Below are 26,632 nucleotides of genomic sequence, written 5' to 3'. Positions count from 1 at the left end.
ACCATCACAAATACAAAAGCCAAATAATGCGGATGCTGGAAATCTGAAATAAAAACAGAAAATGCTGGAAATACTCGGCAGGCCAGGCAGCATCTGTGAAGAGAGAAACAGAGTTATTTTCAGGTTGGTGACCTTTCGTCAGAACTGGAAAAAGTTTAGAGATATTACAGGTTTTAAGCAAGTGCAGAGGCAGGGAAAGAGGGGCGGGGAGGAAAGAACAAAAGGGAAGGTCTGTGCTGCGGGGGAAGGCAGGAGTGATTAAAAGACAAAAGGGTTGTTAATGCGAGGCAAGAGAAGATGGTAATGTGAAAAGTAAAGAAACAAAAGATGGATCTAGACGAGGTGTAAATGGGAATAGCAGAATCATCAACAGCTGCCGTCCGAAAAAATGGGGGCAGAGGTTATGGTCTGAAACTTGTTACTTTTGCTAACATTTTCCAGTTCTGACAAAAGGTCATCGACCTGAAGCTTTGGGCTGGATTTCCCAGGTCCCACCCGCACGGTTTGGGGGGACCCGGGAGACGACGGGAAACCCGGAAGGCAGTGGAGTTTTCTCTCATGATTTTGTACACCTCTATCAAATCTCCTTTCAACCTTCTCTGCTCTAAGGAGAACAACCCCAGCTTCTCCAGTCTATCCACGTAACTGAAGTCCCTCATCCCTGGAACCGTTCTTGTAAATCTTTGCTGCACCCTCTCTGAGGCCTTCACATCCTTCCTAAAGTGCGGTGCCCAGAATTGGACACAATACGCCAGTTTTGGCCGAACAAGTGTTTTATAAAGGTTCATCAGCACTTCCTTGCTTTTGTACTCTATGGGCTGGATTTTCATTCAGAAGTCGGGTTGGAGGCGGGACTACAACTTTCGGGGTTGTAGTCCCGCCTCCATCGAGATGCGGCCAATCCACGCGATTTTAACTTGATTGACCTTGTTGAGCCCGCCCAGCGGGCTCAGCAGGCCAATTAAGGGCCACCCGGCAACAGGTGATGTCACAGACTGAAATTCCATCTGTCAAGACGTTTTGACAGATGAAATATCAGTGTTTCACAGCTGTTTGAAGCTGTCAAACGCTGACAGTCTTACTTCTAACCTGAGTCCTTCTCCACAGACTCAGTTAGAAATCTCTCCTGCACAGAAAGCTGCAGGCTGTCACTTTTGACAGATCGCAGCCATTCTGCTTTCTGTGCCGGTGAGATGAGGGACTCCCCGAACCTAAAGGAAGGAAGGCTGAAAAGGTAAGAAAATGTATGTAAAACTTACACTTTAGACACACCAAACACACGTACCTTTGCACTCATGCACACATTACTCACCTGAACACCGACATCTCGACCCCTCCAATCCCTTCATCCCGACTCCTCCAGCTTGGCATGGTTTGGAGCCGTCAGGATTCCCACAGTTCAAGCTTAAAAATAGGGATTAGGCTAAAAACTGCCTGTTAACTACCCGTTAACAGGCAGTTAATTGGCACTAATTCCTTCCCGCCTCGGGTAGGCGGGTCCCAGTGCGGGGCAGCTTTGAAATTGGCATGGAGGCGGGATGGGGTCGGGACCCCCGATTTCGGGAATTTAACCCGCCGCACGCCTCCAAACCCGACTCCACGGCACACTGAAAATCCAGCCCTATGCCTCTATTTAAGAAGCCCAAGATCCCGTATGCTTTTTTAACCGCTGTCTCAACCTGCCCTGCTGCCTTCAACCATTTGTACACATATACCCCCAGGTCTCTCTGTCCATGCACCCACTTTGGATTGTACCCTTTTTGGTTTATATTGCCTCTCCTCGTTCTTCCTACCAAAATGTATCACTTCGCACTTTTCTGCGTTAAATTTCATCTGCCAAGTGTCCGTCCATTCCACCAGCCTATTTATGTCTCCTTGAAGTCTACCACTATCCTCACTGTCATCTGCAAATTTTTAAATTCTGCCCTGTACATCCAATTCTAAGTCATTAATATATATCAAGAAAAGCAGTGGTCCTAATACCGACCCTGGCAAACACCTCTGTGCACCTTCCTCCAGTCTGAAAAACAACCATTCACCACCACTGTTTCCTGTCACTTAGCCAATTTCATATCCATGTTGCCACTGTCCCTTTTATTCCTTTGCTGGCAAGCCTATTATGTGGCACTTTATCAAACGCCTTTTGGAAGTCCTTGTACACCACATCAACTACATTGCTCTCATCAACCCTCTCTGTTACCTTGTCAAAAAAACTCAATCAAGTTAGCTAAACACGATTTGCCTTTAACAAATCCGTGCTGGTTTTCCTTAATTAATCCATACGTGTCCAAGTGACTGTTAATTTTGTCCCAGATTATTGTTTCTAAAAGCTTCCCCACTTTCGAGGTTAAACTAACTGGCCTGTAATTGCTGGGTTTATGCTTACACCCTTTTTTGAACAAGGGTGTAACATTTGCAGTTTTCTAGTCCTCTCACACCACACCTGTATCCAAGGAGCATTAGAAGATTATGGTCAGTACCTTCGCAATTTCCACATTAACTTCCCCCAGCATCCTAAGATGCATCCCATCTGGTCCTGGTGACTTTTTTTTAATTTGTATTTTTATGGGATGTGGGCATCGCTGGCAAGGCCAGCATTTATTGCCCATCCCTAATTGCCCTTGAGAAGGTGGCGGTGAACCGCCTTCTTGAACCGCTGCAGTCTGTGTGGTGAAGGTACTCCCACAGTGCTGTTCGGGAGGGAGTTCCAGGATTTTGACCCAGCGACGATGAAGGATTGGCGATATACTTCTAAGTCAGGATGGTGTGTGACTTGGAGGGGAACTTATATATGTTAAGTACAGCCAGCCTTTCTAGTACCTCCTCCTTATCAAGTTTTATCCCATCCACTATCTCAACTACCTCCTCTTTCACTATGACTGCGGCATGTAAAGTACTCATTTAGTACCTCAGCCATGCCCTCTGCCTCCATGCATAGGTCTCCATTTTGGTCCCTAATCAGCCCCACCCCTCCTTACTACCCGTTAACTATTTATATGCCCAAAGAAGATTTTTCGATTCCCTTTTATGTTAGCTGCCAATCTATTCTCGTACTCTCTCTTTGCCGCTCATTTCCTTTTTCACTTCCCCTCTGAACTTTCCATATTCAGCCTGGTTCTCACTTGTATTCTCAACCTGACATCTGTCATATACGCCCTTTTTCTGCTTCATCTTACTCTCTATCTCTTTCATCATCCAGGGAGCATTTGCTTTGGTTGCCCTACCTTTCCCCCTCATGGGAATGTACCTCAACTGTACCTGAACCATCTCCTCTTTCAAGGCAACCCATTGTTCGATTACAGTTTTGCCTGCCAATCTTTGATTCCAATTTACCCGGGCCAGACCTGTTCTCAATCCACTGAAATTGGCCTTCCTCCAAGTAAGTATTTTTACTCTAGATTGCTCCCTGTCCTTTTCCATAGCTAATCTAAACCTTCTGATACTGTGATCACTGTCCCCTAAACGTTCCCCTACTGACACTTGCTCTGCTTGACCCACCTTATTCCCCAGAACTAGATCCAGCAATGCCTCCTTCCTCGTTGGGCTGGAAACGTACTGATCAATAAAGTTCTCCTGAACACACTTCAGAAATTCCCCCCCTGCTCTTTACACTATTACTATCCCAGTCTATATTCGGATAATTGAAGTCCCCCACTATCACAACTCTATAGTTCTTGCACCTCTCTGTAATTTCCCTGTAAATTTGCTCCTCTATATCCTTCCCACTACTTGGTGGCCTATAGAATACACCTAGTAGTGTAATGGTACCTCTAATGTTCCTCAACTCTAACCAAATAGATTCTGTCCTTGACCCCTCCTCTCTCTCCAGCACTGTAATATTCTCCTTAACCAATATTTCCACCCCACTTCCTTTCTTTCCTTCCCTATCTTTCTTGAACACTTTCTATCCAGGAATATTTATTACCCAATCCTGCCCTTTTTTGAGTCAGGTCTCCGTTATCGCCATGACATCGTATTCCCATGTGTCTATTTGCGTCTGCAGCTCACCAACCTTATTTACCATACTTCGTGCATTCACACACATGCACTTTAAACCTATCTTAGACCTTCTCATATTCTCTCTTAGTCTGACCCCACCTAATACCGTACTATTTCTTACTCTAGTACCATCTGTCTCTCCCAATCCTTTGTGCACCTTGTTTTTCCTTTCTAATGCTACATCCTGGTGCCCACCCCCCTGCCAAATTTGTTTAAACTCTCCCCAACAGCACTAGCAAACCCCCCCTCCGCAAGGACATTGGTCCCAGCTCTGTTGAGGTGCAGCCCATCCGGCCTGCACAGATCCCACTTCCCCCAGAACCGGTCCCAATGTCCCAGGAATCTAAAGCTCTCCCTCCTGCACCATCTCTCCAGCCAAGCATTCATCTGCTCTATCCTCCTATTTCTATACTCACTGGCTCGTGGCACTGGGAGTAATCCGGAGATTACTACCTTTGAGGTCCTGCTTTTTAATCTCTTTCCTAGCTCCCTAAAATCTGCCTGCAGGACCTCCTCCCGCTTTCTACCTATGTCGTTGCTATCGATATGGACCACGACCTTTGGCTGTTCACCATCCCGCCTCAGAATGTTCTGCAACCACTCAGTTACATCCTTGACCCTGGCACCAGGGAGGCAACATACCATCCCGGAGTCACGTCTGCAGCTGCGGAAACGCCTGTCTGACCCCCTAACTATCGAACCCCTTACCACTATTGCTTTCCCGATCTTCCTCACCCCCCCCCATACAGCTGAGCCACCCATGGTACCATGAACTTAAAAAAAATTATAATATTTAAATTGCCAACCCACCTCTTGGCAGCGGGTTGGAAGTCTGCCTCTCCCCCCCTCTGTCCCTCCTGAGTGAAGGATGAAAGTGGGTGGGTTGGAGGCGGATTGGGGTTGGGTTTTACATTTGTACAACTTTCACTTCCGCCCCCCGCCGCCCCACGCCTCCAATCCACCCGTTCTTACCTCTGAAAATTCCAGCCGTTAACTCGGTTTCTCTCTCCACAGATGCTGCCTGACCTGCTGAGTATTTCTAACATTTTTTGCTTTTATCATTGAAACCATCAAACTTGCTCCGTCCAGCACTGTATCATTTATGGCCTCTGTCTGACCTAGTTAATTAGCACAGGCAATGGTTACGGGCACAATGGAAGGTTGAGAAATCTTTTTCCCCCGTCTTCTCCCAAAGATAAAGTTTTCCATGGGATTGCAGGAACTAGTGGGCTGACTCTGTAATGGGGTTCCCTTGGTGAGCAGCTCTGCCCCCAGGGATTGCTGCTTGGGAAACCACAGGTCGCTGGGATCACTGCTCGGGAAATCGCAGGCCCACTGTGCTGGATTTTCCACCTATCAGTTCAGAAGGGTGGAAAATTGAAGTCCGCAGGCCTCTGTTTGCCCCAATCAGCTCTCCCTCTGAGCACCAACATCTCACCGGGAGCATGTGGCTCGGGAATCATCTCTTATGTCCACACTTAAAAAGCACAGTTCTGTTTGGAAGTCAGGGCCTAGAAATTCGGTGGAGCCCCAAACGGGGCGCCAAGCTCGCCTGGGCGCCGGAATTACTGCTGCGATCGGAGCTGTTGCGCCTGCCGGAAATTCAGCTGGAGCGCCCCAAGAGGGACGCGGGGCGCTGCTCGAGGCGCCCCGCGTCCCTCTTGGGGCGCTGAAATTGAATATCACAGCGCAACGTGCCGCAGCGCCACACGCTGCGGCACGGTGCGCTGCGGTACTGCAGGCCTTCCTCCCCTTAAGGGGGAGGGGCCTGCACCAGCACGATCACCGATCGCGAGTGCCGGCAAAAGAGCCCGGGGGACACAGCCGGCACTGCCCGGGGGGGGGAGGGATCAGGAGGTCGGGGACGGAGGTGCTGGCAGGCGGCCACCGAAAAAAATGGCTGCCTGCACCTCCACCTTAATTTGCGCCACTACCACCACAGGTAGGCCCCGTGAACCGGGCGCGATTTGCGAACGGCGTTACAGAGGCGGGCGCTACCAAATATCGCGATCGGGGCAGTAGCAGGGCGCTGCGCACATCGATGACATCATCGGTGGCGGCACAGCGCTACAGGCTAACGCCGCCATTAGCGCCCTGCTAAATATCGCAGGAGGCGCGGCCAGTGGCGCTAAAGCCACCGAGTGCCCTCTTTAGGCACTAACTGGTGGCGCAGCCCACCGAATTTCTAGGCCCAGGTGTTTCTATATAGCTTGCTCGACTTCATTTATAAGACCCATGCAGCTAGCAAAGAAAATACATTTTCATTCTAAGCTGGATTCACCCAAAGGTGATTAGGCCACATGCAAACATAACACATTTCTGTATAGTGTAAGTAGGAAGCTATTTGAGAAATGAACTGGGTGAATTGATGCAATTCCCTATGTTCGCTTGCTTTATTTGACTTTAATGATGCTATTATTTCTTCTTAAGGAACAGGATTTGTTATCCCATAAAAAGAGGGAGAGTGACTTTAATATTGTCGGTGATCTGAAAAGATTGTTTCTGATTTTGTTGTTTTCAGATCACAGAGAATACTGTATCTGTATGTCAAGGAGACCCTGTGGAACTTATTTAAGAATCGTAGTAATGTAACCTGAATAACACTAGAACATTACCTATTTCAAAGACTTCCAAACTGTACCTAGAAATAATGGGAAAGAGGTTTGCATCTTGTCAGTGCAAGACGAAAAGCTGATGTACCAATTGCTGCGGTAAACAGAATGCAAGGAGTCCCTTGAGGTGCAGTGTGGGTTATTATGCCTCTTCTCATGGCTGGCACTGCTATTGACGTGGGTTCGGGTTGCTGGTCCTGCGTGCGACCCCCATGGCATCCCGTGGTGTTTTTGTGGGGGTGCAGAGTCAATTAAATTCTTGAAGTTCTGGGATCATTCACCAACGTGCGAGCACGGGTGCGTGTGGGTAGGAGGTGCAACAGCGAGACTTCAACATAGCATGCGAGTGTCTGAGGGCGGGAGAGCGAATAAGAGATGTTAATTGGGATTAAATGTCTAATCTATATTTAATGTTTGCTGTTAGCTGCTGTGTGAGCTGCCGTTTGTCATCGCTTTAATAAAAACAGGTAAACTGGCTGCTGTGTCTATTAACTCCCTCTTGCTCTGACCAAAATGGCAGGATAAGAGGCAGCTGTTTGACTCCTTTTTATAAACACCTACTTTGGTTTGCATTTTATTTCTAAATAGCATTCTGGAAAACACTGTGTAGAGTTAACTAATGTCTACTGTCGAGCAGAACATTGTTCACTATAACAGTACAGGAATGTGACCCATGTCAATGACTGTGCTCACAAAGCTCGATATAAATGAAGGGAACTGTGCAGTCCATCGAGCTCATCCTATAGTCCTCCATCTAACTACATCTAGAATCATTTCCGAGATTCTACGCCCATTATCTTACTCGCGGACCAATCCCGGTTTTGGTCACATTTTATGGGAAGAAACACTCCCTGATATCAGTTCCAAGCCTACTGTTAACAGTTTACACCAATCTCTTCTTGTCCTGCAGTCATGGTTTAACTTAAACAGTGCTCTGGGTTTACTTTCACTATTCCAACAAGTACCAATCCAGTGGAACCTTTCCCATTCATTCACTTCCTGATAATACAGCTTGTAGGTTTTGACCAGTCTCACTTCTGACTCTCCTGTATATACAGGTAGACTACCCTTTATCCGGACTTCCGAAAACCGAAACCCTCTAAAAACCGAAGGTTTTTTCGGTCAACGTAAGTCGTGCGCACGACATGACCAGAGTGGCGCACGACTTACAGGCCTAGCCGGATAAGGGATAGTGTAGCATTTTTCCGCACTTCTGAAAACCGAAATTGCTCAGCGTAAGTGTACCAGCCTTTATCCGCACATCCGAAACCAGAAAACCTCTGAAAGCCGAAAGTGGCGCAAAGCATGACCCGACGCTGCCGATGCTTGACCCACGCAGGTGTTATGCTGCTCTGTGTGATATTTGCTGCTCTCTTAGATATTTGCTGCTATTTGCTGCTCTCTTAGATATTTGCTGCTCTCTTAGATATTTGCAGCTCTCTTAGATATTTGCAGCTCTCTTAGATATTTGCTGCTCTCTTAGATATTTGCTGGCTTTTAACAATTTGTGAAAATGCTAAAAAGAGCTGCAGATACCCCAATGGGTAACAGCGAGAAGCAGAGAAGGAAGCATCGCTCATTATCGATATCGCAGAAAGTGGAGTTATTGCAGAAGCTTGATCGTGGTGTGTCTGTGCGACATCTTACTGAAGAATATGGTGTGGGAAGTACCACCGTATATGACTTAAAGAAACAGAAAGACAAGTTGTTGAAATTTTACACTGACAGTGATGACCATAAACTAATGAAAATTAGGAAAACATTGCATAGGGCAAAAAATGAAGATCTTGACCGTGTGCTGATTGAGTGGATTCGACAACGCAGAGGTGAATGTGTGCCACTGACTGGTTTGATGGTCATGAAGCAAGCTAGAATATACCATGAAGAACTGAACATTGAAGTTGAGTGTGAATATTCAGAAGGTTGGCTGCATAAATTTAAGAAGCGTCATGGTATAAAATATCTGAAAATCTGTGGTGAAAAAGCTTCTGCTGATCATGAAACAGCTGAAAATTACATAGATGAGTTTGCAAAAATAATATCGGATGAAAACCTCGGTCCTGAACAAATTTACAATGCTGATGAAACAGCTCTGTTCTGGCGCTACGTTCCTAGAAAAACATTAGCAACGGCTGATGAGAGTGCACCAGCAGGTTTTAAGGATGCTAAGGACAGGTTGACTGTTCTTGGGTGTGCCAATGCTGCAGGCACACACAAGTTAAAGTTGGTAGTGATTGGAAAAAGCCAACATCCGAGATGTTTGAAAGGTGTATGCAATTTACCTGTGCATTATTATGCGAGCAGGAAAGCATGGGTAACCAGAGGAATATTTTCTCACTGGTTCAATAACCACTTCGTACCAGCGACACGAGCTCATTGCAGGCAAGTTGGACTGGAAGAAAACTGCAAAATTTTATTGTTCCTGGACAACTGCTCCGCACATCCCCCTCCTGAACTTCTTGTGAAAAGTTATGTTTTCGGCATTAACTTTCCCCCTAATGTGACATCTTTAATACAGCCTTGTGACCAAGGAATTTTACGCTCCATGAAGAGCAAGTATAAAGACGTTTTTTTGAACTCTATGCTTGATGCAATCAACAGAGGCGAAAGAATCCAAAGCTTCCTGAAAGAATTCAATGTTAAGGGTGCCATTTATGCAGTTGCTAATGCTTGGAACGATGTTGACAAACCAACATTAACAAATGCTTGGCACAGACTTTGGCCTTCAATGATGTTTCATGAAGATGGACCTGCAGATGACGAGTTTGAAGGATTTCCTGTCAGTCAGGAGAAGATGATGATATCAAACCTCCTCACTTACGCCAAAGGTTTATCATCCGAAAGTGTAAATACGTTAGAGGAAGCTGACATCGAAGAAGTGCTGAACATTGACAATGATGCACCTGTTGTGAATTCATTGAGTGATGGGGAAATTGCTGAAATGGTGTTAAATAAAGACAAGCACGAGGACAGTAGTGATGATGATGATGACATTGTGAACACAGGTGAAAAAATCCCCATAGACGATATGGTGACAATGTGTGATCAGTTAATTGCTGGCCTTGAAAAACGTGCATTTATCAGTGAGCAAGAGATTATGCAAGTTTACTCAATTAAAGAGAGACTGCTTAGACAGAAACCAATGTTAATGAGACAGATGACACTGGAAGAAGTCTTTAAAAAGGCCGTCTGTCGTAGTCATGCTTCATCACTTGAGAATCCTGTTCCTGGCCCATCTTCAGATGTCCAACTCCAACCTGATGACAATGATGCCAACACTGATGTACCCTCTTCTCCAAGATCCTCAAGCCAGATGTAATGCTGCTTCATCACTTGAGAATCCTGTTCCTGGCCCATCTTCAGATGTCCAACTCCAACCTGATGACAATGATGACAACACTGATGTACCATCTTCTCCAAGATCCTCAAGCCTGTGTGAGGCAAAGGAAGAGATTGCGGGGGCTCTAACACATATATTCAGGACCTCTCTGGCCACAGGGATATGTGCCAGAGGACTGGAGAACCGCTAATGTAGTACCATTATTCAAGAAGGGTAGTGGGGAAAAACCGGGGAACTACAGGCCAGTGAGCCTAACATCAGTGGTAGGAAAATTATTGGAAAAAATTCTGAGGGACAACATTTGTCTCCACTTGGAGAGGCAAGGATTAATCAGGGATAGTCAACATGGCTTTGTCAAGGGAAGATCATGTCTGACTAATTTGATTGAATTTTTTGAGGGGGTGACTAGGTGTGTGGATGAGGGTAACGCAGTGGATGTGGTATACATGGATTTCAGTAAGGCCTTCGATAAAGTCCCGCACAGGAGACTGGTCAAGAAGGTAAGAGCCCATGGAATCCAGGGTGCCTTGGCACATTGGATACAAAACTGGCTTAGTGGCAGAAGGCAGAGGGTGATGGTCGAAGGTTGTTTTTGTGACTGGAAGCCTGTGGCCAGTGGGGTACCACAGGGATCGGTGCTGGGTCCCTTGCTGTTTGTGGTCTACATTAATGACTTGGATATGAATGTAAAAGGTATGATCAGTAAGTTCGCGGATGATACAAAAATTGGTAGGGTGGTAAATAGCGAGGAGGGTAGCCTCAGTCTGCAGGACGATATAGATGGGTTGGTCAGATGGGCGGAACAGTGGCAAATGGAATTTAACCCGGAAAAGTGCGAGGTGATGCACTTTGGGGGGACTAACAAGGCAAGGGAATACACAATGAATGGAAAGACCCTAGGCAAGACGGAGGGTCAGAGGGATCTGGGTGTGCAAGTACACAGATCCCTGAAGGCGGCGGAACAGGTGGATAAGGTGGTAAAAAAGGCATATGGGATACTTGCCTTCATTAGCCGAGGCATTGAATATAAGAGCAAGGAGGTTATGATGGAGCTGTATAAAACACTGGTTAGGCCACAGCTGGAATACTGTGTGCAGTTCTGGTCGCCACACTACAGGAAGGATGTGATCGCGTTAGAGAGGGTGCAGAGGAGGTTCACCAGGATGTTACCAGGGCTGGAGCGCTTCAGCTATGAAGAGAGACTGGGCAGATTGGGTTTGTTTTCCTTGGAGCAGAGGAGGCTGAGGGAGGACATGATTGAGGTGTACAAAATTATGAGGGGCATAGATAGGATGGATGCTGAGGAGCTTTTTCCCTTAGTAGAGGGGTCAATAACTAGGGGGCATAGATTCAAGGTAAAGGGCGGGAGGTTTAGAGGGGATTTGAGAAAGAACTTTTTCACCCAGAGGGTGGTTGGAGTCTGGAACTCACTGCCTGAAAGGGTTGTGGAGGCAGAAACCCTCACAACATTTAAGAAGCATTTGGATGAGCACTTGAAATGCCATAGCATACAAGGCTACGGGCCAAATGCTGGAATATGGGATTAGATTAGACAGGGCTTGATGGCCGGCGCGGACACGATGGGCCGAAGGGCCTCTATCCGTGCTGTATTACTCTATGACTCTATGACTCTAAGCCAGATGTAATGTACCTTTATTGCATGTTTATGTACAGGTATTTAGCTTAGTTTGTACCTGTACATGTTTGAAGTTTTACTGAATGTTTTCCTTACAAATAAACTGTACTACAGTATTTATCCCTGTAACTACAGTATTTATAGTCGTTATTTATCCCACCCTTTCGGATAAGGGATAGTGTATCCTTTATCCGCACTCCCGAAAACCGAATTACCTCTGAAAACCGAAGTGTTTTCGCGCACCTTCCGAAATCCGAAATTTTCCTAAAACCGAAACACGGCTGGTCCCGAGGTTTTCGGATAAAGGATAGTCTACCTGTACTGCTCATGCCTGGGATCCGTTTTACTTTACTGACACGGCCATCTCCGACCACTTCTTTGTATCTCTCACCACTCACGTTCCCCGACCCACTTTCAACCCCACTTCCTTTTGTGTCCACCCTTGGGTTAAAACTCCTCCTCAAGTCACTAATAACTGCACTTTCAAACTCCCAACTGCTTAGCCTTTGGGCCTCCATTCAGCATAATACATTTGCAGCCATCGAGTTGCTGAACCGCTCCCTTGCCTCCACCTTTGATGCCTTTGTCCCTGTCCAGTCTTGGATGAGCCGCATTTTCCTCCAGTTAAACATTGGGAAGATCAAAGTCATGTTCTTTGCCCCTGGCACAAACTCTGTATCCTTACTACTGATTCTGTCCTCTGGCAAGCTGAACTATATTGTTCACTACCTTACTGTCCTATTTGCCTTCGGGCTGAGCTTCTGACGCCTTATCACCACCACCACAAAGACTGCTTACTTCCACCTCCATAACATTATCTGCTTCCACCCCATCTCAGCTCATCTGCTCTCATCTATAACTTAGTCATCTCTCGGCTCAAAAGATTCTACTGCTCTCCTGGCTGGGCTCCCATCCTCTGCCCTATGTAAACGACAGCTCATCTAAAGATCTGCTGCCCGTGTTCCATCCCACACCAAGTCTCCTCAACCATCACCCCTGTTCTCGTTGACCTACATTAGCTCCTGGTCCCCCCCAATAAAAAATTTTCATCCCTCATGTTTAAATCCCTGCATGTCTTCACCCTTTCCCCACCCTTATTTCTGTAACCCCCTCCAGCACTACAACCGCCACCCCGCTCCAACCCCCAGCCCCGCCAAGCTCTTCAGTCTTCTGACTCTGGTCTCTTGTGCATCTCCTTTCCCTTCACTTAAAGATTGGCGGCTGTGCCGATGGCCCTCCAAGGCCCTTGCCCTGGAGTTCCCTCCCTAAACCCCTTTGCCTCGCCACATTCCTCGCCTCCTTTAAGACCCTCCTTTAAAATCCAACTCTTCCACCAGTATATCCTTCTTGGGCTCAGCATCTATTTTTGTGAAGCATCTTGGGATGTTTTTCGATGTTAAAAGCGCTATATAAAGGCAACTTGTTGTGTCACTCAGCTGGCCCAGGACCTCCATCTCAGTGATAACGATCTTGCTGCATTTAGTTAAAGAGCTTCTTGCAATGGGCGGCGTTGCTAATGTGTGAGTGAATATTAATCATCTGGTTTGCTATTTTTAATTCATCCTCCGTTTCAGACACCTCCCCTGCCATTTGCATCCTTAAGGGATCTTGTTTGTTCTTGGATAACTTTCTTACTGTCGGCACACTGACAGAATTTCATTTAGCATCTACAGTTATGCTCATTTCCAGTTCCTTTTATCTTTTAACAGGCCTTGTTTGCATTTTCTTAAGGTTCCTGTATATTTTCCTCCACTGAAGGAACTTGCATTTATACAGCGCCTTTCATGACCTCACGACGTCCCAAAGTGCTTTACAGCCAATGAAGTATTTTGCAGTGTAGTCACTGTTGTAATATAGGAAACTTGGCAGCCAGTTTGCGCACAGCAAGCTCCCACAAACAGCAATGAAATAAATCACCACTTCATTGGTTTTTAGTGATTGTTAGTTGAGGGATAAATGTTGACTAGGACACCGGAGCGACCTCCCCTGACTTCTTCATATTAGTGACCTGGGATCTTTTACATCCACCTGAGCGGGCAGACGGGACCTGGGTTTAACGTGTCATCTGAAAGACAGCACCTTGACTGCGCGGAACCCCCTCAGTACTGCCCTGAGATGTCATCCTAGATTATGTGCCCGAGTGTCTGGAGTTGGGCCTGAACTCTCAACCTACTGATTGCTAGCACCGAGCCAAGGCTGACACTTGAAGAAAAATTTCTGGAGATTACCCACAGTAAATTGAAATTGCTCTGGGTCTGTGCAACAAAAATATCAGAAGGAAAGAAAGAAAGTCAAATAAAAAATATTGGAAAACACTCAGCAGGTCAGCCAGCATCTGTGGAGAGAGAACCAGAGTTAACGGCCTTGATATTAACTGCCCCACGACGGGCGGGATTGGGACAGGTGGGGGTGTTCAACCATCAAATACGTGAATCGTGACCATAACCCGTTGCACACGCGCCTGTTGCCGTTTTTATGGCGGCCGATATTGGAGTATCTGCATATCCCTCCATGGAGAGGAGGGTCCATCATTAACATATTTAAATCGGGCTCCCACAGTGCAATTGGGAGCCCGATTTAAAATGCACTGCTGCTGCTCCGGTTTCCCAGGGGTTGGGTGTGAAAGGGAGGCGGGAGCTGTCAGCTCCATGAGGTAAGTGACTTTTCCAGCACTCCTGGAGGGGTCCCCCACCCCGGTCCCTCAAGGAAGCCTTTGGTGTCTCCCTTGCCGATCCTGATCGCCGACGTGCCCCCTCCCTCTCCCCAGCCCCAATATGACCTCTCTCTCTTCCCGCCCGCCACCCCGGCCACGATGTCCATTCTCTTCTCCCCGCCCCTCCCAAGCGCCGCTGCTCGACCTTCCTCTCTGTTGCAATGGCCAACCTTCTCCCCTCCCGATTGCCAGGGACTGTCCCCCGCAAGGGTCCCCAGCTGCGGCCTCCTGCCGCTGGTTTTCCCAATCAATTTGTCCGGCTGCCAGGGGGGAAACGGATTTAAAAGATGATAATCTCGGCCGCCTACGTCCCCGACCTTGTCAGGTTCTTTGACCGCTTTCGACCTCCCCCACAACCCCCTCGTTTTCCTGTAAATATCAGGGCCGACGTTCGGGGTCAATGTCCTTTCAGCAGAACTGGAAGATATTCGAGACGAGCAGTTTTTGGGCAAGTACAGAGCCAGGGAAGGGGCGGCAGCGGTGGGGGTGGGAGCTGCGGAGAAGGAAAGAAAGAACTAAGGGGAAGGGCTGTCCCAGGGTGGAGGGCAGGAGGGATGATGGTACAAGGCAAAATGGGGTGGTAATGGGACAAGTAAAGAAGGCTGGGTCCAGAGGAAGTGTAAGTGGTTACAATCTGGCAAAGAGAGCAAGGCTTCCTTGGCCCGGGAATGTGGCACTGAAAGATAGGTAGATCCCAGGTTAACAGAAAATGGTGGTAAACACCCAGCAGGTCGGGCATCATCTGTGGAGAGAGAAACAGAGTTTGTATTTCAGACTTCCAGCATCCGCAGTATTTTGCTTTTGTTTTAGGAAGTAGTGAGTTGAAAAGGGATCTGGCCCAGGTGGATTGGGATCAAAGATTGGCAGGTAAAACCTTAAATGAGCAATGGGAGGCCCTCAAAAAGGAAATAGTTTGGGTACAGACTAGTTATATTCCTAAGAGGGCGCGAACGGGGCGCAAAGCAACTAGTGGCCGGGCGCGGCGGTCCTGCGAAATTCAGCGGGAGGTTAGCGGCGGCTTAGCGATGACATCATGGCCGTGCACAGCGCCCCACTCGCGCCCCGGCCGCGATCTTTGGTAGCACCCCCTGACTTACCGCCGGACGCTATGTCCGACGGGGTCGGGGCCTACCCGCGGCCGGGGTGGTGTTAATTAAAGGGTAGGTGCCGGGTGGCCATTTTTGTTGCTGGCTGGCTGCCAGCACCTGCCCCCTCTGCCGTCCTCGGCCTCCTCTGAAGCCCCCCCCCCCCCCCCCCAGCGGAGTGCCGGCAGTCCGATCCCTGGTGGCCCAGCTGGGCCCCGGGTCGCGCTGCGCAAGGCTGCTCCCCTTTAAGAAGGGGAGGAAGGCCTGCAGTACCGTGAAACGTAGCGCTGCGATATACACTCACAGCACCTCAAGAGGGAGGCGGGGCGCTTCCAGTAGCACCCCGTTTCCCTCTTGGGGCATTACCGATGAATTTCGGCCGCAGGGGCCCTAATTTTAGGACCCCGGTGAAGTTAGCGCCCCAAAGGGGGCGCGACTCAATTTTTTCCCATAGAAATTAAAATGAAACAGAAAGGGGAGGCTTATGATAAATGTCAGGTTTATAATACAGTAGAGGACCATGCTGAATAAAAACAAGTATAGGGGAGAAATGAAAAAGGGAATAAGAGGGGCACGGAGAGTGTATATAAGAATAGATTAGTGGGTAACATAAAAGGGAACCCAAAAGTCTTTTATAATGTCGGCCTGCTGGCTACTAATTTTGTCCAAAAATGTTGGCACGGACTATGTACATAGTTCCACAGGTAGATGCCAAGGTAGAGCGAGGTATTCCACTCCCTCTTTTTAGGGCTAGGTTTTCTTTTCTTTCTTTCTTTCGCATATGGGTGGAGTAAGAGACAATTCTTTATATCTGTGTTTAATTGGTCTTAATGAATGTTTAATTACAAGGCAATCTCAGTAGACTGCAACTTTAAAGGAAGAGCATAACTAGAGGCCATCAATATAAGAGTCAGCAAGAAACCCAATAGGGAATTCAGAAGAAACTGCTTTATCTAAAGAGTGGTGAGAATGTGGAACTCGCTACCACAGGGAGTGGTTGAAGCAAATAGTATTGACGCATTTAAGGGGAGGCTGGACAAACATATGTGGGAGAAGGGATAAAGGGTTATGCTGATAGATTTAGATGAGGAAAGACGGGAGGAGGCTCGAGTGGAGCATAAACGCCGGCATGGACTGGTTGGGCCGAATGGCCTGTTTCTGTGCCGTATACGCTATGTAAGATATAAATAGTAAAAGGGTAGTCAAAGGAAGGGTGAGGCCGATTAGGGACTATAAAGGGGATCTTCTTGTGGAGGCAGAGGGCATGGCTGAGGTACTATTTGTACTTTGCATCTGTCATCACTAAAGAAGAGGATCCTGCCAATGTCACAGTAAAGGAGGAGATAATGGAGAAATTGGATAGGATAAAAATAGATCAAGAGGAGTTGCTTAAAAGGTTGTCGGCGCTTAATGTAGAAAATGCATCCTGTCCGGATGGGATGCATCCTAGGTTGCTGAGGGAAGTGAGGGTGTAAATTGCAGAGGCTCTGGCCACAACTCTCCCGAGATATGTGAATGGTGCCAGAGGACTGGAAGGTTACAAATGCTACACCCCTGCTCAACAAAGGGGAGAGGGATAAACCCAGCAACAACAGGCCAGTCAGCCAAATATCAGTGGTGTGGAAACTTTTAGAGACAATAACCCAGGACAAAATTGATTGGCACTTGGAAAAATATGGGTTAATAAGTGAAAGCCAGCATCGTGTTTGACTAACTTGATTGAGTTCTTTGATGAAGTTACAGAAATGGCTGATGAGACTAATGCGACTTCTGTGCTGTTTGCTATGAAAGAATGAATTTGCATTTATGGAGCGCCGTACCACCTACTCAGAATGTGCCAAAGTGCTTCACAGCCAATGGATGACTCCATAAAGTCTAGTCACTGTTATTATGTAGGCAACGGCGGCAACCAGTTTGTGTACAGCGAGTTCCCACAAACAGCAAGTGAGACGAATGAATAGTTCATCTTTTTTTGTTGATGTTGGCCGAGAAAAGAATGTCCGCCAAGACATTGGGAGAACTTCCTGCCTTTTTTTTTCAAATAGTGTTTATGGGATCAGCTACACTTAACCGAAAAGCCAGATGGGATCTTGGTTTAACATCTCATCTGAATGATGGGACCCCCAGACGATGCAGCACTCCCACAGTGCGATGCTGAAATGTCCACCTAGATTGCAAGCTCAATTCTTGGATGAGCCTTGTACCCACAACCTTCTGAATTGGAGATGAAGGTTCTACCAACTGAGCCGAGCTGACAGCTTAGGTGACCTAAGAGTTCCCTGCTTCTATAAGTACTTGGCCATCTGCAGTTTGCTGTGTTCTTGCAGGAAGAGGGGAGCTGCAAGCTGCATCCTGAATTTTGACCGGAAAGGATGCGCTAACATAATAGTATGCCATTCGCTTGTTAAAAAGTAGACTTTGTGCTGTAGTGTGAAAAACAATTAAAAAAAACACATGAATAAACTGCAATTGAGATTGCTTTTTCACATCAGTGCACAGATGATGATGCGTCATTATATTGTAAAACCCTTTCCCGTCACAGCCAATAGTCCCTTCCTTCTTGTAGAAGCTACATTGCCTATTGACTGGATCCTTTACTTCAACTGATGAATCTTATATTAGTCTTAGAAGTTGTACTAGATCTAGGCCAAAATGAGGCCATAATGGCTGTGACAAAAGCTCCTTTTTGTTTGCTAAATAACTTCTGAAAGCTGTACTAAGCTGTCTTCCAGTGTTCTCCCTTCCTCTCCGTATGGCACAGGCTCTTGCTGAGCTCATGTTCCATAGGCGTAGGCAGCCCAAGTAGTCCTGAGTTTTGTGAGAGTCTAGACTATTGGTATCAACAGGCTGTTTTACCATGGAAGACATCACAGGATTCCTGTGAACCTGATTTTGAACCAGATGTCCACACACACCTGCTCCTACCCTACGTCACCTCACACTATCTGCATATCCTTCTATTCCTTTCCCCCTCATGTACTTATCTAGCTTCCCCTTAAATTCGCCTCAACTACTGCACGTGGTTCCACATTCTAACCACATGAAGTAGCATGGAGCGAGGCCACAAAGGGATTTGGAAGTAGAGGGTGCAAAGGACGAGGCTACTAAAATCAGTTTGTTGAGACACAGCCAGTGGTGTTTGGTGAGGATAGGGGTGTGGGACTTCATGCTGGTGAGGGGTGGGGGCTGTGGCATGTCGAAGGAGTTGTCATTTGTGAAGAATGGAGATCTAGAAGCTGGTTAGTCAAGCATCCAGAGAGGTTGAGCATTGAGATGATAAATGATTCGGGTTTTGCAGCAGTAGGCTAGAGATAGGAATGGAGGTAATGTTATGAGAGAAAGTGGTATTGATAAAGGAAAAGATATAGGGAAGAAATCTCCACTCCACATCAAACGGTGCAAGAAGTTCCTGCTCCTTTAGCCTTAGCCTGAGGCAAAGAGGGAGGTTAATGGAATGAAGAGCAGAGGCACACTGCGCTGGAGGAAAGCTTCAGTCTTGCCAATATTAACTCAGAAGAAATTTTGCGTGGGTTTTAATGTCAGTCAAGAAACTCGCAAGGAATAAAATTCTGCACTCAAATCTATGGTAACAAAGAAAATTGTTCAAAACAACCGCCAAGAAATTGTTGAAATAACAACAGAAAACACTGGAAAAACTCAGCCAGCCTGGCAGCATCCGTGGAGAGAGAAACCGAGTTAACGTTTCAGGTCTGCGACCCTTCATCAGAACTGGAAAAAGCTGGAGATGTAACATATTAAGCAGGTGCAGAGACAGGGCGGGGGGAGGAAGGAATTGAAGGAATATACTGTGCTTTTGTAAGAGGCAGGAAAGATAAAATGTTGCAAATGGGAATGGCAAAATCATACAGCATGAAAAATGGGGGCGGGGTTATAATTTGAAATTGGTGAACTCAATGTTGAGTCCAGAAGGCTGTAAAGTGCCTAATCGAAAGATGAGGTGTTGTTTCTCGAGCTTACGTTGAGCTACATTGGAACAATGTACCTGTAATAGGCCGAGGACAGAGAGATCAGAGTGGGAGTGAAACAGTGAATTAAAGTGACAGGCGACCGGAAGCTCAGGGTCACCCTTACGGACTGAACGGAGGTGTTCCGCAAAGCGGTCGCCTAATCTGCGTTTGGTCTCCCCAATGTAGAGGAGACCGCATCGTGAGCAATGAATACAGTGTACTAAATTGCAAGAAGTACAAGTAAATTGTTGAACTTTTTCTGAATCTCTGAAGGACTTCTTCACCTTCATGTCCCTTATGCAGTGTTTTTTTGTTGTTGTTGATTCCAAGTGTGGTTGCTTGCTTTGCACAGAGAGAGTTCTGTTCACAAGTTTTTCTCTTTACCACTTTTGAAGCTGCTTGTCTGAATGTAGCCTCCTCTGACCAGAAGAGTTTCCACTTCAAAAGGTGGTGCCTGGGGAGCCTCTATCCATCCCATCTTTGATTGGTTGGTCTATCTACAGCTCCTCCCAAAAGCAAATTCACAGTTTTGGTGAATGTATTGACTGTCCTGTTCTGTGCTTTGTGAGTCACTCACTTCAAAAGAGTAGACGCAAAGGTATTATGTTCCAGTTAAATCTTTCCATTTAAAAAAAAAAGAGGAGAAAGTAAGATTTAAAGGTGGGGGAATGCAGTATTGTGGTGTTCCGCAGGGGTCAGTGCTGGGACCCCAACTCTTTACAATCTATATTAACGATTTGGAGGAAGGGACCGAGTGCAACATATCCAAGTTTGCCAACGATACAAAGATAGGAGGGAAAGCAGTGAGTGAGGAGGACATAAAAAACCTGCAAAAGGACATAGACAGGCTAAGTGAGTGGGCAGAGATTTGGTAGATGCAATGTAATGTTGGAAAGTGTGAGGTTATGCACTTTGGCAGAAAAAATCAAAGAGCAAGTTATTATCTAAATGGAGAGAAACTGCAAAGTGCTACAGTACAAAGGGATCTGGGGGTCCTGGTGCATGAAACACAAAAAGTTAGTATGCAGGTGCAGCAGGTGATCAGGAAGGCCAATGGAATCTTGGCTTTTATTGCAAGGGGGATGGAGTATAAAAGCAGGGAAGTCTTGCTTCAGTTATACAGGGTACTGGTGAGGCCACACCTGGAATACTGCGTACAGTTTTGGTTTCCATATTTAAGAAAAGATATACTTGCTCTCGAGGCGGTTCAGAGAAGGTTCACTCGGTTGATTCCGGAGATGAGGGGGTTGACGTATGAGGAAAGGTTGAGTAGGTTGGGACTCTACTCATTGGAGTTCAGAAGAATGAGAGGCGATCTTATCGAAACATATAAGATTGTGAGGGGGCTTGATCGGGTGGATGCGGTGAGGATGTTTCCACTGATGGGTGAGACTAGAACTAGGGGGCATAATCTTAGAATAAGGGGCTGCCCTTTCAAAACTGAGATGAGGAGAAACTTCTTCACTCAGAGGGTAGTAAATCTATGGAATTTGCTACCCCAGAGAGCTGTGGAAGCTGCAACATTAAATAAATTTAAAATGGAGATAGACAGTTTCCTAGCAGATAAGGGAATTAGGGGTTACGGGGAGAGGGCAGGGAAGTGGACGTGAGTCTAGATTCGGATCAGCCATGATCCTATTGAATGGCGGAGCAGGCCCGAGGGGCCGTATGGCCTACTCCTGCTCCTACTTCTTATGTTCTTATGTAAACTGCTAGGACATGTTCTAAAAAAGATCGAATTTTGAAGATGATATAGTAATGAGCATAATTTCTCGAATTTCAGCTCTCTCAGGTGCGATGGGCTGAGTGTGTGCTGTAAGATTCTATGGGGGAGAAATTGGGTGAGTAGCGCCACTTGTTAGCGCCTAAAGAGGCAGGCAGTGGCTGTAGCGCCACTGGCTGCGCCTCCCGCGATATTGAGTTGGGGCGATAATGGTGGCGTTAGCCTTTTGCGCTGCGCCGCCACCGATGATGTCATCGGTGTGCGCAGCGCCCCATTCGTGACCCGTTGACGATATTTGGTTGCGAACGCCGCAGTTGCGCCGTTCGCTACCTACGCCCGGTTCACGGGGCCTTACTCTGCCGGCAGCGGCGCAAGTTAAGGTGGAGGTGCGGGGCGGCCGCCTTTTTCGGCAGCCGCCTGCCAGCACCTCTGTCCCCGGCCTCCTGACACCCCGCCCCGCCCCCCCCGCGGCATTGCCGGCTGTTTCCCGAGAGCCCGGCACTTCTCCTCAGTGCTGGGCTCTTTTGCCGGCATTCGCGATCGGGGATCGCGCTGTTGCAGGCCCCTCCCCCTTAACAATGGGAGGAAGGGCTGCAGTACCGCAGCGTGTGGCGCTGCGGCACGTTGCGCTGCGATATTCAGTTTCAACGCCCTAAGAGGGACGCGGAGCGCCTCAAGCCTCGCCCCGTCTCCCTCTAGGGGCAATGAAACTGAATATCGGACGATCGCTGAAGACTCGAACGCTGCGCTAAATCCTGCGCTCAGGCGAACTTGGTGCCAGTTTGGCGCCTCAACCCAATTTCTAGGCCTATGATTCTAATTACGGTACATCAACAATTATTCGATTCCATGTGACCAAGCTCTCTTAGTCCATTCCTTTTTCAGCCCAGTCAGAGGTGCAGTACAGTTCTGAGGGCTGATTTTGTGATGCTGCTCTCCCAGCACGTGGATTGCAGAATTGGATGGGGAGCTTCATACGCTGTAGATTTTGAAACCAGAAATAATTCGGAGCTTTTTGAGGCGCAGAGCAAGCCTCGATACATTTTCAACAACCATGCAGATTTGGGCTGCCAACTCTGGTTGGACAGATTCCTGGAGATGTCATCACGTGACCTTCTGCTTCGAACCGCCCCGCCCCCACACTCCCACCATTGGTCACCCGACATGTCCATACTTGCAGCGCACCGCCTTCCCGCACCAATTGGAAAGCGAATAGACTCTATTATCCAATTGCTTGATTCTTGGCTGTCGGCGAAACAGCTTTTCCAGCTGCCCCCCCCCCACCATGTCCAATATTTTAATAACTAGCAAACAAAAGTGTAAAAAAAAAATTTTTTTAATGCCCCTATGAATTTTCTCCTGGGTTGTTTGCAGCAGTGCCTTGGAGACTGGTCTTTAATTCTTGGAGACTCCAGGGCAATCCTGGTGGGTTGACAAGCGTAATGCAAATGCATTGTAATTGGTTGTGTGTCAAATTTCATGACTTGGGAGGGTCTCCTCCCATGGGTACCGTTGCTCACCCTTCTTCTTCTTAGGCAGTCCCTCGGAACCGAGGATGACTTGCTTCCACGTTAAAAATTAGTTCTCAGGTGACTGATGAGTCCAATGCGGGACCTACAGTCTCTGTCACAGGTGGGGCAGACGGTGGTTGAAGGGGCGGGCGGGTGGGGTGCTTGGGTTGACGTGCGCTGCCTGCGCTTGGCTTCTGCTTGCTCCCGGTGAAGAGACTCGAGGTGTTCGGCGCCTTCCTGGATGCTTCTCCTCCACTTTGTGCGGTCTTGGGCCAGGGATTCCCAGGTGTCGGTGGGTATGTTACACTTCTTCAAGGAGGCTTTGAGGGTGTCCTTGAAGCGTTTCATCTGCCCACCTGCGGCTCTCTTGCCGTGCCGGAGCTCCGAGTAGAACGCTTGTTTAGGGAGTCTCTTATCGGGCATGCGGACAATGTGACCCGTCCATCGGAGTTGATTCAGTGTGATCAAAGCTTCGATGCTGGGGATGTTAGCCTGAGCAAGAACACTGACGTTGGTGCGCCTATCCTGCCAATGGATTTGCAGGATCTTGCGGAGGCAGCATTGGTGGTACCTCTCCAGTGCTTTGTGGTGCCTGCTGTACATGGTCCATGTCTCTGAGGCATACAGTTGCTCACCCTACACACAAACTGGCCTGCTGTTTAAGAGCTGTATTCTTAAAATGTTGGTTGGCAAGTTTGCAAGTTAGTTGCTTTTTACGTTGCTTTATCTGTATTTTTGTTGTTGCATCGCTTCTTGTTGCTGTTTGGGCCCTTTTTTTTGGCATCACAAGGCTTTTATTTACAGCATCAGCTGTAACTCAGTGGTTCAAGTCCCGCTCTGGAAACTTGAGCCATTAATCCAAGCCGGCAATTCAGCGCAGTACTGAGGGAACGCTGCACTGTTGGAGGTGCTGTCTTTTGGATGAGACGTTAAACTGAGGCCCCGTCTGCCCTCTCGGGTGGACATGAGACATTGCTGTTTGTGGGATCTTGCTATGGCTGCTGTGCTTCCTACATTACAACAGAGACTATACTTCAAAAGGCTGTAAAGCACTTTGGTACGTCCTGGGGGAAAGGCACAATATAATTGCAAGTTTTTTTTTCTTTTTATAAGCCCTTTCTCCTACAACAGTCTTACTTCCAGCTGCTATTTCACATAGCAAGGAACAAGAGCAGGAGGAGAATTCTTTTGGGGGCTTCCAATGGCACTTCTAGATTTGAAGGAAGAGCATTAGATAAGACACGGCAGGTGCGACTGCACCTCGTGCACTATACATGCATGCGTTATGACCACAAGACACACTTTTACAGACCACCTTTGCTTCACAATTGAGACAGTCACATAGCTATGTGCCATCTCCTGGAGTCTGACCTAAATACAAGTTGTACCCCAGTGATGTCTCTTTCTGCAGATGTATTCGTCACTACTGCATTAAACCTTTATGTTACCAGGTTCTTAAAAGGCCCCCATCAATGATGTATCCCACATCAGTCAGACAGCTCTTGAGCTGCATCAAGCAAGCAACAGAGGCTTTATTTGCCAGGGGCAAATGTTCATTACTTTCCCTGTGGAACATAGGCATCGGCTGAACAGGGTTTTTTTTTGTATTCGTTCCTGGAATGTGGGCTTTGCTGGCGAGCCCAGCACTTACTGCCCATCCCTAATTGCCCTGGAGAAGGTGGTGGTGAGCCGCCTTCTTGAACCGCTGCAGTCCGTGTGGTGAAGGTACTCCCACAGTGCTGTCAGGGAGGGAGTTCCAGGATTTTGACCCAGCGACGATGAAGGAACAGCGATATATTTCCAAGTCAGGATGGTGTGTGACTTGGGGGGGAACTAGGAGGTGGTGGTGTTCCCATGCGACTGCTGTCCTTGTCCTTCTAGGTGGTAGAGATCGCAGGTTTGGGAGGTGCTGTCAAAGAAGCCTTGGCGAGTTGCTGCAGTGCATCTTGTAGATGGTACACACTGCAGCCACAGTACGCCAGTGGTGGAGGAAGTGAATGTTTAAGGTGGTGGATGGGGTGCCAATCAAGTGGGCTGCTTTGTCCTGGATGGTGTCAAGCTTCTTGAGTGTTGTTGGAGCTGCACTCATCCAGGCAAGAGGAGAGTATTCTATCACACTCCTGACTTGTGCCTTGTAGATGGTGGAAAGGCTTTGGGGAGTCAGGAGGTGAGTCACTCACCACAGAATACCTAGCCTCTGATCTGCTCTTGTAGCCACAGTATTTATGTGGCTGGTCCAGTTAAGTTTCTGGTCAATGGTGACCTGAAGGATGTTGATGGTGGGGGATTCGGTGATGGTAATGCCGTTGAATGTCAATGGAGGTGATTAGACTCTCTCTTGTTGGAGACGGTCATTGCCTACCACATGTGTGGCGCAAATGTTATTTGTCACTTATTAGCTCAAGCCTGAATGTCTTCCTGGTCTTGCTTGCATGCGGGCATGGACTGCTTCATTATCTGTGGAGTTGCAAATGGAAGTGAACACTGTGCAATCATCAGCGAACATCCCCACTTCTGACCTTATGATGAAGGGAAGGCAATTAATGAAGCAGCTGAAGATGGTTCGGCCTAGGACACTGCCCTGAGGAACTCCTGCAGGGATGTCCTGTGGCTGAGATGATTGTGCTAGGCATGACTCCAGCCAGTGGAGATTGTGCCCCCTGATTCCCATTGACTTCAATTTTTCTAGGGCTCCTTTATGCCACATTCAGTCAAATGCTGCCTTGATGTAAAGGGCAGTTACTCTCACCTCACCTTTAGAATTCAGCTCTTTTGTCCATGTTTAGACCAATGCTGTAATGAAGTCTGGAGTGGAGCTGTCTTGGCTGGAACCCAAACTGAGCATCGGTAAGCAGGTTACTGGTGAGTAAGTGCCGCTTGGTAGCACTATTGATGACACCTTCCATCACTTTGCTGATGACTGTAGACTGATGGGGCAGTAATTGGCTGGATTGGGTTTGTCCTGCTTTTTGTGGACAGGACATACCTGGGCAGTTTTCCACATTGTTGGATAAATGCCAGTGTTGTAGCTGTAGTGGAACAGCTTGGCTAGAGGCGCGGCTAATTCTGGAGCACACGTCTTCAGCACGACAGCCGGGATGTTGTCGGGGCCCATCGCCTTTGCTGTATCCAGTGCATTCAGCCATTTCTTGCTATCACGTGGAGTGAATCGGATTGGCTGAAGACTGGCTTCTGTGATGGTGGGGACCTCAGGAGGAGGCCGAGATAGATCATCCATTCGGCACTTCTGGCTGAAGATGGTTGCAAATGCTTCAGCCTTGTCTTTTGCACGCATGTGCTGGGCTCCACCATCATTGAGGATGGGATATTCATGGAGCCTCCTCCTCCTGTTAGTTGTTTAATGGTCCACCACCATTCACAGCTGGATGTGGCAGGACTGCAGAGCTTTGATCTGATCCGTTGGTTGTGGAATCGCTTAGCTCTGTTTATAGCATGCTGCTTCCACTGTTTAGCATGCATGTAATCCTCTGTTGCAGCATCCCCAGGTTCGCACCTGATTTTTAGGTATGCCTGGTGCTGCTCCTGGCATGCTCTTCTACACTCCTCATTGAACCAGGGTTGGTCCCCTGGCTTAATTGTAATGGTAGACTGAGGGATATGCTGGGCCATGAGGTTACAGATTGTGGTGGAATACAATTCTGCTGCTGCTGATGGCCCACAGCACCTCATGAATGCCCAGTTTGGAGCTGCTAGATCTGTTCTGAATCTGTCCCATTTAGCACGATGGTAGTGCCACACAACACGATGGAGGGTCCCCTCAGTGTGAAGATGGGACTTCATCTCCACAAGGACTGTGCGGTGGTCACTGCTACCAATGCTGTCGTGGACAGCTGCATCTGCGACAGGTAGATTGGCGAGGACGAGGTCAAGTAGGTTTTTCCCTCGTGTTGGTTCTCACACCACCTGCCGCAGGCCCAGTCTGGCAGTTATGTCATTCAGGACTCGGCCAGCTCGGTCAGTAGTGGTGCTACCGAGCCGCTCATGGTGATGGACATTGAAGTCCCCCACCCAGAGTACATTCTGT

At 47.7% G+C, this 26,632-nt stretch overlaps 1 protein-coding gene across 1 annotated transcript in view; it reads left to right on the top strand.

The window, feature by feature from the left end:
- The window catches only part of LOC147107099 (protein kinase C-binding protein NELL1-like), a 974,256-nt gene that overhangs the window by 322,560 nt on the left and 625,064 nt on the right, over positions 1-26,632 (top strand). The gene's annotated exons all lie outside the window — the stretch shown is intronic.

This window comes from Somniosus microcephalus, chromosome 15, assembly GCF_052327205.1.
Source record: "Somniosus microcephalus isolate GS21.2 chromosome 15, FLI_Smic_1.0, whole genome shotgun sequence".
In the NCBI taxonomy this organism is placed as follows: Eukaryota; Metazoa; Chordata; class Chondrichthyes; order Squaliformes; family Somniosidae; genus Somniosus; species Somniosus microcephalus.
This window is presented reverse-complemented; position numbering and strand designations above follow the sequence as displayed.